The 11,727-nt window shown below is 44.6% G+C and overlaps 1 pseudogene; it reads right to left on the bottom strand.

The window, feature by feature from the left end:
• Nucleotides 1-1,521: 1,521 nt before the first annotated feature.
• LOC124673346 lies at nt 1,522-10,660 on the bottom strand (annotated as a pseudogene).
• Between the last annotated feature and the right edge of the window lie 1,067 nt (nt 10,661-11,727).

Genomic DNA, 11,727 nt, shown 5'->3' with positions numbered 1-11,727 from the left:
AATAAAACTAACAGTTAATTTACGCAATCATCCACTAAACACAGTGCCGATCACACACACTCCCAAGCCTTGATCAACACCACCTCAGTGTAGTTCAATGTCCTAAAACAGTAGCAGATCCAGCACAAAATGTCAAGGTGGTCCAACAGTGTAACTTTTCATTTAATAATATTTATTTATAATTTTTTGTATATGATATATAGGCTACGTGGAAATTTCATGGTGGTCCATGCACCACTCTGGCCACCCTTTGGATCCGCCCCTGTCCTAAACGACTTCCCCTTTGGCGGCATCTATCTCATCCACCTCGCCATCGTCATCGTTGTCCTTGCCCTCCTCCGTCGTCCATGTTGTTGTCGTCATTCTCGTAGTCTTCGAGCAACGCTTCGTCAAGTTAGACGAACGCGTCGGCATGCTCCCAACTTCACCGCAATTAACCAAAAAAAAAAAGGAGAAATTTCATGCTTTGCGGGACTATCGACGAACACTTGTTGGGCGGAGCCGCCATCGGAGACCGGAGCGCCCATCACAGTCGTAGTGAGTGCCGCCAAGGACACCTTCTTCGCTTGCTTCTTGGACCACTTCACGGGCTGCCACCTTTTGCATCGCCTTGGGCACACCCCCCATCGGTGCATCAGGAGCGACGACGTAGGTGCCTTGACATTCCCGCTACCGGAGGCAGCCATGGGGACAACCGCGAGCTAGGTGCGGGGTCAGTAACCACCAACAGGTTTGGAGTGGCCATGGCGGCGCAAGGAAGGCCAGGGCAATGAGATATGCGGCGGCAGGAAAGCATGAACCAATGGAGCTGAATGTCTCTTCGCGCCAACCCCTCAGACAGGATGGGGATCGTGTTAGCTTTGACCTAAGAATCTGCATATCTCTGGGTTGCGAGGCCGAGTATGCCGACACCTGCAAAAATATTTTTCAGTTCACTAGGATTTGCAGGCTCTTTTTTCGGCCAAAACCGCGAATGAGCAGTTACTACGCGGATTTGGCACATACACAAAGTTTACACTCAATCCAAGTGGGCCTTAAAGATAAATCAAGAATTCCTCTTACAGAGAGGCAGCTTGAACTATCAAACAAAAACCATATGGAGATAGTTGCTTCACTTTTACTCCCTCCATATCACAATTTTGGACATTGCAGTCATCAAGATTTACCTCTGACCACTAATGTTTAATCTAATTATATAACACAAAAAATACTGAACATATAATTTTACAAGTTTCTCAATTTAAACACATCATCTTTCTTTTCCTCAAACATCGAAAATTAAATTCCTCAAAACCAATTGCATCACTAATTCAACCTTGGAAGCACAGCATCACCTCACGGAGCAGAGGCCACCAAGCAGCATATGCATATCAGCTTAATGATTGCTTTTCAACTTGGGAATACCATTTCTTCCTTCCATAAGTGACCAAGATAAGCATGCGACGTAATTCAAACACCCCAAATAGGATGTCAAAATGGCTCTTCTCTTCATTGCTCTATTAGTACATGAAAATTCATTGATTTATTTTGTATGGATGGTCCATTTTTTTATGCATAGTCCATTAGTTTATTAGTTACACTGTAACAATACAATTCTGTGGAATACAATGTACATATTTGACATATCCTATGATTTCTTTCCATGGTAGTATGATACATATATCACATATACACACATGTTGGTAGGTGAAGGTTGTCAGTGCATACACTAGAGAGATGGCATCTCCTATGGTTATACCGAGCTTCCAATGAAATATTTCCTGAAAGCTTCCTCATCCTTGCAATGCACATACATAACCTTGTACACTTCAATCAGCAACTTTGGAAATCGGCTGGAGAAGTAGCGATCAAATCCCTCGGGCAGTGACCCAAGTAACTCCTGAAATTTGATGAAAAGTTAGCTTCTGATGGGGATCTGTGCAGGCAACACAAAGCTGAGGCCCACCCGGGAACAGAAATTGTAATCAAGCATTATTTATGTGAAGACTGCTATAGAACATTGACAGTTCTATATTCTGAAGAAATGGAAGACCAGTGTAAACAAACAAAAAAAGTAGAGGTTAAGTGATGGGAGTCAAATCATCTCAATAGACAACAATTTTGGTAGATGTGGCTTAAGTGAAGGTGGCAATAAAGCTGCGGGTTTTTTCACAGAGTTTCTTGGTCTTTGGAGTTTGATGGAAGAACAGTTTGTTAACTTTGTTATTAGCAGTGGCTGAGCCAGCCTGTTGGTAGAGCCTGGGAAGCTGTAACAGCGACCACGTCAACAAACATATCTCGGATATACCCATGAAAACTATCAACTGAATTTTCACACGCTTAAAATTTCAATGGAGCATCGCCGGCATAGCCCAGGCTGCCACCCGGAGTCACAAGGAGGTGGCTGCGCCACATGTAATAACACCATCATGTAGCAACCAAAGATTTATCTCTCTACCTGATCCCATCGTGGTCTGACCACCAACCATATTTACAACGCACTCTTGAATGAAGGTTTTTCAGAGGAAGCCATTATCTGAGACTGTTTGGATCCCAAGGGTGCGAAAAGGGGTCCACGGTTTGGGAGGGCAACAATTGCCTGTTAAACTTATCCAGTATAAGCATGTTCTGCCTTGATTCTTTGTGATTCCTCCGAACAATGTAAACCACCACCCATATTGTGGTGGAGTGGGGAAGTGCTGCCGCCATATCTGGCCATGGGCAGCCCGGCCCGAACGGCCCGGCCCGGCCCGAAATTCCCGGGCTGGGCAGCTCCTGGCATGACCACTGGGCCGGGCCTGGGCCTAAAAATTCAGCCCGAATGGTAACTCGGGCCGGGCCTGGGTACCATTTTAAGCCCGAATTTGGCCCGGCCCGGCCCGACCATCTATTCCACCATCTGCCAATTTGCCAAACTACCATCCAGTAGAGGCCCAGCCCAGGTAGGACTTCCTGTCCATGCCCTAACCGCACGCAGAAACGAGCCCCCAATCCCCCATCGGCTCCTCCATGCGCCGCACTCCTCCTCCCGTCCCGTGCGAGCGCGAATAGAGAGCGAAAACCGCGATGGCGACGCCCCTGATCTGCTCGCCGTAGGTCCTTCCTCGACGCCGGCCGCTGCAGCTCCCTCCTCGACGCCGGGCGCTGCACCTCGTTCCTCGACGCCGGCCGCTGCAGCTCCCTCCTCGACGCCGGCCGCTGCAGCTCTTTCGTCGACGACGGCCGCTGCAGCTCCCGACGACGGCTGCAGCAGCTCCTCCTCGCCGTCCCGCGCAGCGACGCCGACTTCTGCACATCCTTCTTCGCTCGCTGCCGCACGTCGTCGCCGTTGGCCGCTGCTTCCTCGCCAGCTGCCGGACCTCGTTCCTCATCCTCACTGATTGAAAGGTATCATCTGCTAGTTGATGAGTAGAATATGTAGATGAACTTGCATCTAGCTTATATCCTGTAGACCTACACCGTGTGGTATACTGGTATTTATATGTAGATAGTTGATCCACCATATGATGGAGCATCTATTGCCGATGAGGTCCACCTAGCTTTTCGTGAATGGAGGGTTGATAAGAAAGTGATGTGCATCACTCTTGATAATGCAGCCTATAATGATAGGATGATTGTTTGCTTGCGAACTCACTTGTCAAAAGGTGCTTTACCTTTGTCTGGTAAATTCTTTCAAATCCGTTGTTGTGCACACATACTGAATTTGGTGGTTCAAGCTGGTTTAACGTTGATTGATGCTGCTGTTGGGAAACTTAGAGATGGGATAATGTACCTAAAGGCTTCAGGCACTAGGTTGCATAAATTTTATACCACTGCTAGTACTATTTTCAATTTGGAAGAATCAAGAAGATTGAAACCTGACATGCCTATCCGCTGGAATTCAACCTACACTATGCTTGGATGTTGTTTGTACTACAGAGAAGTGTTTTATTGGTTTTCTGAGAGAGACAGCATATTCAAGGAGCACTTCTGGCTAAATGAAGAAGAATGGGCCAAGGTATCTCATATGTATCAGTTCTTGGCGGTTTTCTTCAAGGTGACAACAGTTTTCTCAGGTACAAAGTATCCAACTGCGAACTTATACTTCATGAATGTCTTTCTTGTTCATAGCGCTCTCATTGAGGCTAGTGCTGGAATAAATAGTTACATGGGTCCAATGCTCTCAGTTATGAGAGAGAAATTCATGAAATATTGGTCAGATTATAGTGCATTCCTGTCTTGTGCTGCTGTTCTTGATCCACGAATCAAGTTCAAGTTCTTAGGGTATGCCTACTCCAAGCTATATGATGAGAATGATGCCCTCCGACGCATCACTGCTGTTAGAAGCACAATGACTTCTTTATTTAATGAGTATGGTAGTGGCGTATCTGTTAATGAAAACTTAGCAACAGCTGGTTCCTCTAGTACTTGTGGACTTGGTGCCTTTGCTGACTACGACCAGTACATCGAAAGTACCAGCTCACATGAGGAGAAATCTGAATTGGATTTGTACTTGGCTGAACCTGTGAAGAAGTTGAACGACAATGTTGATATCTTGGATTATTGGAACAAGTCTGCAGCTAGGTATCCCCAACTAGCAAGAATGGCACGTGATATCCTTGCAGTTCCTGTGTCAAGTGTTGCTTCAGAATCTGCTTTCAGCTTGAGTAAGAAGGTTATAACCCCAAACAGAAGCTCACTTAAACCAAAGACAGTTGAAGCGTTAATGTGTTTGCAAGATTGGTATCGGTGCAAACTGCAGAAAATAGAAGGTATGTAGTTTAACCATGTTAGTTTCACGTTCTTATTTCTATGCTTTACATTTACTTGCTTATTTGCTTATTTGTTTACCCATAATTTTGTAGATTCTAAGAGCACAGAAGATGTGGTTAATCTTGATGAAGAAGAGGATTCTTCTTCGGATGAAGAATGTACATCTCTAATTCCCTACCTGTTATTTGTTGACATTTGCTTATTATATCTTGATGTTCATACTAATTCTCAGCCTCTGCCTACTATATCTTGCATAGAGCTACGGATGAAGAGGGAGCTGCTGTTGAATTAAAGAGGAGATGGTGCCATCTGTCAAGAATATATGGGCATGAACCCGTGAAGACTCTAGTTGGATCAACCTCTGCCTACTATTATTCTCATCTTCATTTTGATTCCATCTTCTATGTTCTGGAGTCTAGACTGTAATAATTATGGAGTCTTTGTTTTGCTTTCTCTCAAACATTGATGAATGTTTATCATGCCTCTGAACTGTTAAGTGAAGACATAATGCGGATGTACTGCTGAATTGCTGAATACTGTTATGTTGCCGAAAATGCTGAATTGCTGGTACCTTTTTTTAGATAGAATTGCTGGTACCTGGGCACCTGGCTGTTAGTGCTTTATATCTGCAGCTATTTTGCAGTTGAAAACTGCTGCTGTTACTGTGTATATCCTATCATTTTGCTGTTATAAAAGCTGAAGCTATACTGTGTGTTGTTGTTATAAAAGCTGAAGCTATGTGCTATTGACAATTCGTCGGGCCGTCGGGCCGGGCCATCGGGCCGTCGGGCTTTATGTCGGGCCGGGCTCGGGCCTAAGAAATGGTGAAGTCCGTCGGGCCGGGCCGGGCCTGGGCCTGTAGAACTACGTTGGGCTTTTCTAGGCCCGGCCCGAAGCCCGGCCCGGCCCGAGAAATGCCCAGATATGGCTGCCGCTAGTGGAATCAGTGTGCCTGTTTGGAGCAGGCTCACTTACTGGCTTAACTAAGTGTGGAATAAATAGACAACCAGTATCAAGTTCATATTGGGAGTGTTCTTCTCTTGCTCTTGTGCTTTTCCTTTCTTACAGATATTATTGATTGGTTGATTTAGATTGCAACACTTACACTCGAATTTGGTTACCAGTGAACCTAGATAAACTCATAGATGTAACTGATTAGGGTAATGGATGCAAAATTTGATTTCCTCTGTACTAAAACTAGACAACTTGTGAAAGTACAGGGTATGTCAGACTTTGTCAAGCATATAAACAATCTTCAAGGATATCTCATGGTCAAAAGCGACAGACTGTAAATCTGTTGTCCACCAGTTTTCGGTATTCTAGAGCGTGTATAGTATACCACAACAGAAGGATTGTTGAAGCCCACCATGCCAGTTTGACCGGCCAACAATTTAGCCATATGCGTAACTTTAAAAAAAACAAATGCGACAAAAGGTGCAGAATAACTAACCTTTAAATCAGCTGAAAGCTCTCTGTAATGTCCTGACTTGTTTCTAATCAACCTGAGAAGGTCACGAGTTGACTCAAAATTATATTTCCTATAACGACCCATGTCGGCAACCAGGCCATCATCCAACTTTTCTCGCCATTTTCCACCAAACGCTTCATGCCCTATGCTTTCCAGAGCATTAAGGAGGTCAGTTTCAGTGGTTTTCTCAACTCTGTCACTGCTATCTCTTAGAAACAACAGTCGCAACTCAGGGCTCCAAAAGAGAGGATGATTTATTGCGTACACGGCTGTTGGTCTGTTGACATTTTGAAGTTAATTTCAGTAAAAAAATAGATACATATGTGTTTATTACAGCAAGAATGTACATGACCACAGTTCTTTACCTGTCTTCCGGTTTTGGTTGTAACAGCTGAGAAATAAGATGCACTGCTTCTGGTATGTGATCCACCACGAAGAGATCAAAGTTGCCCTTTATAATGTTCATGTCCCGTTCATAGTACTCACCAAACGGATGCTTGCCTTTAGTGATACAATAGAAAATAAGGCAGCCCAAACTAAATAAATCCATTGCACGAGTCTGACTTTCATGACGAAGCTGTTCCGGTGCTTGCCAACCAGAGCTTCCAAATCCTGCAATATATTGTGAAGTAATACTAGTTAAAAGGCGAGTGATACTATAGAAAAAAATGCATGTAAGGTGCTATGCCATTAACACCATAGAAATAGCATGCACAGTATGCCATCTAAGCAAGCAAGTTTGATCTTACTTACCAGTGCCATGATGGCTAAGTGAAGCCATATCCTCTTGCAAGCGCTTACTGATACCCATATCTGAAAGCTTCGCACTGAAAGGTCCTTCCTTACTTATTAAAACATTCTGAGGCTTCAAATCGCGATGTATGATTCCTAAACTATGCAAATGCACAAGACCAGCAACAACATCCCTGCATAAGAAAAAACATAAGATACGAGTGAGTCAACCTATACGGTAGAGGATGGACTGGCTGACAAAGCAGGAAGATTAGGCAGGTACAAATTACAGGTAATATCAATGGAGGCATAGTGACAAGGTGGATGGCAGACAGTGGTGATATAGAAGGCATTATATGATGTATGTAAGTACCGCGTTAATCAATTAATAAATTTCAAAATAAATATCAAGTACTGAATGGTGTTGCGCCACGACAACAAATGTGCACAGTTGCTAGTGCAATGCCGTCTCCATACAGAACCGATGTAGCACGCTACATATTTAAGTACTCAAGCCCTGGACTGAAGATGAAGTAACTCGAGTCAAATCCAAGGCACCTATAAAAGCTAGTTATTACTGACTCTTAGCACAGTGTATTACGTATCTTAACCAATGTTGCTTTAACATCTCCATTCAGTTAAGTTAACAGTTTACTTTATTGATGAACATTGTTGTAACTTTGTTGCTCAGGAAGAATGTATCCAGCGCACCCACTCGTGTGATGCAACCGTGCACCAAATTGTCACAAAAAACGCATCCTAAAAGTGGTCAAAAAATCTGAACATAATGGAGCACACAGTTACAACATATATTTGTTGTTTACAAAATTTCAGCTTCAAATTCAATCCACAGCTCAGGAAATGAAAAGTAAAAACATAATAGTAGTTATTTCAAATTGGTCCATGAAGTTGCTCCATTAACATAATCAATGTTGAATTTGTTATTTTTGTTTCTGAGGATGTGTTAAATTTGGAACTGGATTATTTTCAGGTTTTTTAAGAACTTATTATACGATGTATTTCAGACACTGGTGCATTACAACTGTGGGTGCACCGTATATGTTCTCTTGCTTGGGAATATTCTGAGCAAGCACGTTACCGGCAACCAGGTTGATTTTTAGAACTCGAAGGAGAAGGTGTTGAAATTCATCATACGATCAACATTTCTAGCAGAGAATATAATAGGACACGAGTTCAGTACCTCATTAGCTTTAGGAGTTGTACGGAAGGAAGTCCATCCTGCGTCCACAGTTCTACATCTATTCTCTCAACATCTGAAAGTGCTGGATCTGTATGCTGTTGGATTAAATCAGCCAAGCTGCAGCGGCACCTCTCAAGGGAGATATAAACAAAGTTGTCATCCTGATCGCAGCCATACAGCCTGACAATATTAGGATCACGATCAGATGCAATAAGATTCTCAATCTCTTTTTGTGCTATATCTGTGTGTGATAGTAGCAGCCTTTTCACTGCAACTTCACGGCCATCATACGAACCCTCAAAGACCACTGTGCCATTGCTCCCTTTACCAATTTCTTTTTTGTGAACACGAAGTTTACCAATCTGACATCCATCAAGGCCATAAGGGAATGCATATGGCGTCTCATTTGACCCACCAGTTCCACTACTCTCTTTGTCAGATGCTGAACCGATCTCGGTGCTGTTGGACGTTCCATCTTTCTTCCGTGTTTTTCTCCTCTTAGAAGCTCCCTCGACTTCCCTCTAAGGTCAGTCGATTTCTTTTCACGAACAAATGGCTTCATAAGTAGACTCATGAATTGCCTGCAAGACTTGCTTGAATAGGCCCACCTCACCAGCCAAGCAAGGAGCACCAATAAGGAAAGCACAGGGAATAAAAATCCATAAGCATTATAAGTGGACCTGTTGGTTTGAGGATGTGCAGAGACAAGATGGCCAAGAGCACCACCAACAGTTCGATTCTGAGTGCCGTCCAGGACTACACCAGACTTACTGCCAGCTTGTCGTGAGTTCACCAAAGTACCAAGTAGTTTCAAAGCATCAGCATCATCCCTAGTGGTAACTTTGTTGACATCTAGCAAGACAAGTGCATTGGCTGTACTCGAATCAGGTAAAGTAAGTTTGAGCGGTACACCATTGGTCCTAATGCATGGAATATTTCCTCGCAGACAGGATGATTGTTCAAGCACATCTGAGTGGCTGTGTTTCACATAGTAGTTTGCAGAGAAAGAAGTTCTTGTCCAGTTAAATAAGTGTACACCAAGATCTGATGCACTTAGAGAATAATCAGTTCTGACAACCACAATGATATTAGGACTTCTACCGGCATCTAACTTGGATGGTGCTTCTTCAACCGGGGATTCTCCCGATTCATTCAAGGCGGGCGGCAGGCTATGCTTGTAAATGATGTCACCACTATCAGCATCAACAGCAAAAATAGTAGAAGTTTTTGATCCAATAGTAACCACAGAATCCCGTATGTATGGAGTCCTAGCAATGAACTCTTCCATTTCCCAGGGAAGTTTCTACATGAATAAGCCACGATGATAAACATTGATTTTTTGAAAAAAATAATAATAATTGGAGAAGTAGTGTGCTTGTGCAAAGCATACCACGCCGGTGCCATTATGAACTTCCACAAGATCAGACTCATCCATAGGATATATGAGATAGCTCAAATCAGAGTTTGTTGTAGTAATGTGCTTAGAAATAGGGGGTCCAGTGGAGAAGTGCCACAGGGGAGCTTGTGATAGACGGTCCACAAGTTGAATTGTGCCATTGTCATAAAATTGTAGCTCGGATCTGTTTGCGAAAAATAAAAGAACTACAGTCAATCACAGGACAGGTCTATAAGTTGCTACAAAACTGAACCACAAGTACAGATCTGTAAGTTGCTATACAATTGAAACAATGGACAGAAATGTAAATTGCCATAAAATCGAATGCCAGCTATTTTTTATTTGAGAGAGGGAGAATGCCAGCTATTTCACGGCCTAATTGATATATCAAACTACACATAGAGTAGCTAAATCCGGCAAACAAAGTAACAAACCCAACAGCATACTATTGCATAGACCTCCCACTTTGGAAACAGAAGAGCAAAAGCTGCTTCCCACGCTCCAGAAGGCCCTAAAATCCAGTAAAGCGCCATCCGTGAACTAGTAGTATTACCAAGAGTTTGCCTAAACACAGGGTAACCCTGTGTGACACACCAAACCATCAATTGTACGTCGTAACCTAGGCAGAAGATGACAAGAAGAGATGAAAAGATGCTAGCAGGTGAACAAAAAACGGCATCCAACTAAGCTTGTAACACCTAGCACGATCCATTTCTCCGTCTCTACGGCTTCAGAACCAGAGAACAGTTTCCCCCGAAACAAAAACTAAAAAAAAAATAACAGGGAGCAGGAGAGGGAACGCAATGCACGTGGCAATGAACGTATTGCGAGCTCACCTGACGGCTGGCTCCGTCTCCTCTGTCACCACGTTCGCCGGCACGGACTGGCGGCGCGTCGGCCTGACGAGGAGCTCCCTGGGCGGCAGTGGCGGCGGCACCGCGACGATCTCCGTGGAGTCGGACTCATCCTGTGGCCCTCCGCCAGCGGGGAGCGCGAGGGGCTGCTGCGGCGGTAGGGGGAACGGGAGGAGGAGGGGGGCCGGCGCGGCGGCCGCGTCGTCGAAGCGGACCCCGCGGAAAGCGAGGCCCGACAGGAGGACGAGCGGAAGGAGCACCCGGCGGAGCGACCTCATCGTGGTGGTCAGCCGCGGCGAGGGTGGCGGGAGGGCATGGAGTGAAGCTAGGGTTTCGCGGGGGCGGATTTTGGGCGGGGGTTTGGTTTGGATCTGGGCAGTTGGTTTGCTTCGCGGGGAAGGAGGCTTCTGGAATCGTTCTTCTACCTGACCTGATTGATGAGGACGACGAAGGAGAGAGGAAGTGACGGCTCGAGCTCGGAGATTTGACCGGCGCGAGATTGGGGATTTGCGAGAGTGCAGGGGCAGCGATAGCCTAGAGTCCAAACACGTTTTCTTTTTGTGAAATAAAAAATTAAGTAAAAACAACTGTACATGTACACTTATTTCAAATGCAAATTTGTTTGAGATTTTAAGTTTTCTACACTTTTTCAAACAAATGAATTAGGCACAGCAAATTAGCTCGTTACCATGATAAATACGCTTTTATTTTCTAAATAAAATGTGTAGTTTAATCAGTTTTCACAAAGGAAATGTCCCATGCCACCCCTTCCTATATGTATCTTCCTCCTCAACTTAATATTACTAGGAAAAATACCCGTGCGTTGCTACGGATTCTCCGTACACTTTTTTAGACATGCGTGTCACGAGATATTCCTGAGCTCCGTCCCTTTCCTGCTAACCGACGACGCCCCTTTCCTGCTCACTGACGATGTTGTGCCCCCCTGCCCTCCCCTTCCTCGAATTCCACCGTGTGTCATCTTACCCGAAGACCCGTCGGCCTACACCTCATGTTGCCTAGCTCGAGGACCCATCGGCATGCACAACGCTTCGTCTTGGCTTAGGGCACCAAAGGTATTGCACCACTCGTCACCCTGGATCAAGGTCCCAATGGCTTTCACCCTAGGTCGTGGCAGCTCGAGTCCCTGGTGCGCCGCGCCTTGCACCGCTCTACCTCGGGGAACCACGGTCTTCACATGCAATAATTTAGTAAGAAAAATCAGTTGTCAAACAATAGTGAACACACACCGAACGAGATTGCAGGTCACCATAGCAATTGTTAGCACTAAAAGCAGATTGAAAAAGGAAGAAAAATTAAATGATACACTCTAAAGATAGATTATACC

Source organism: Lolium rigidum, chromosome 7 (genome assembly GCF_022539505.1).
Source record: "Lolium rigidum isolate FL_2022 chromosome 7, APGP_CSIRO_Lrig_0.1, whole genome shotgun sequence".
Classification (NCBI taxonomy): Eukaryota; Viridiplantae; Streptophyta; class Magnoliopsida; order Poales; family Poaceae; genus Lolium; species Lolium rigidum.
Note: the sequence above shows the minus strand (reverse complement) of the source record. Positions and strands in the feature narration are given on the sequence as shown.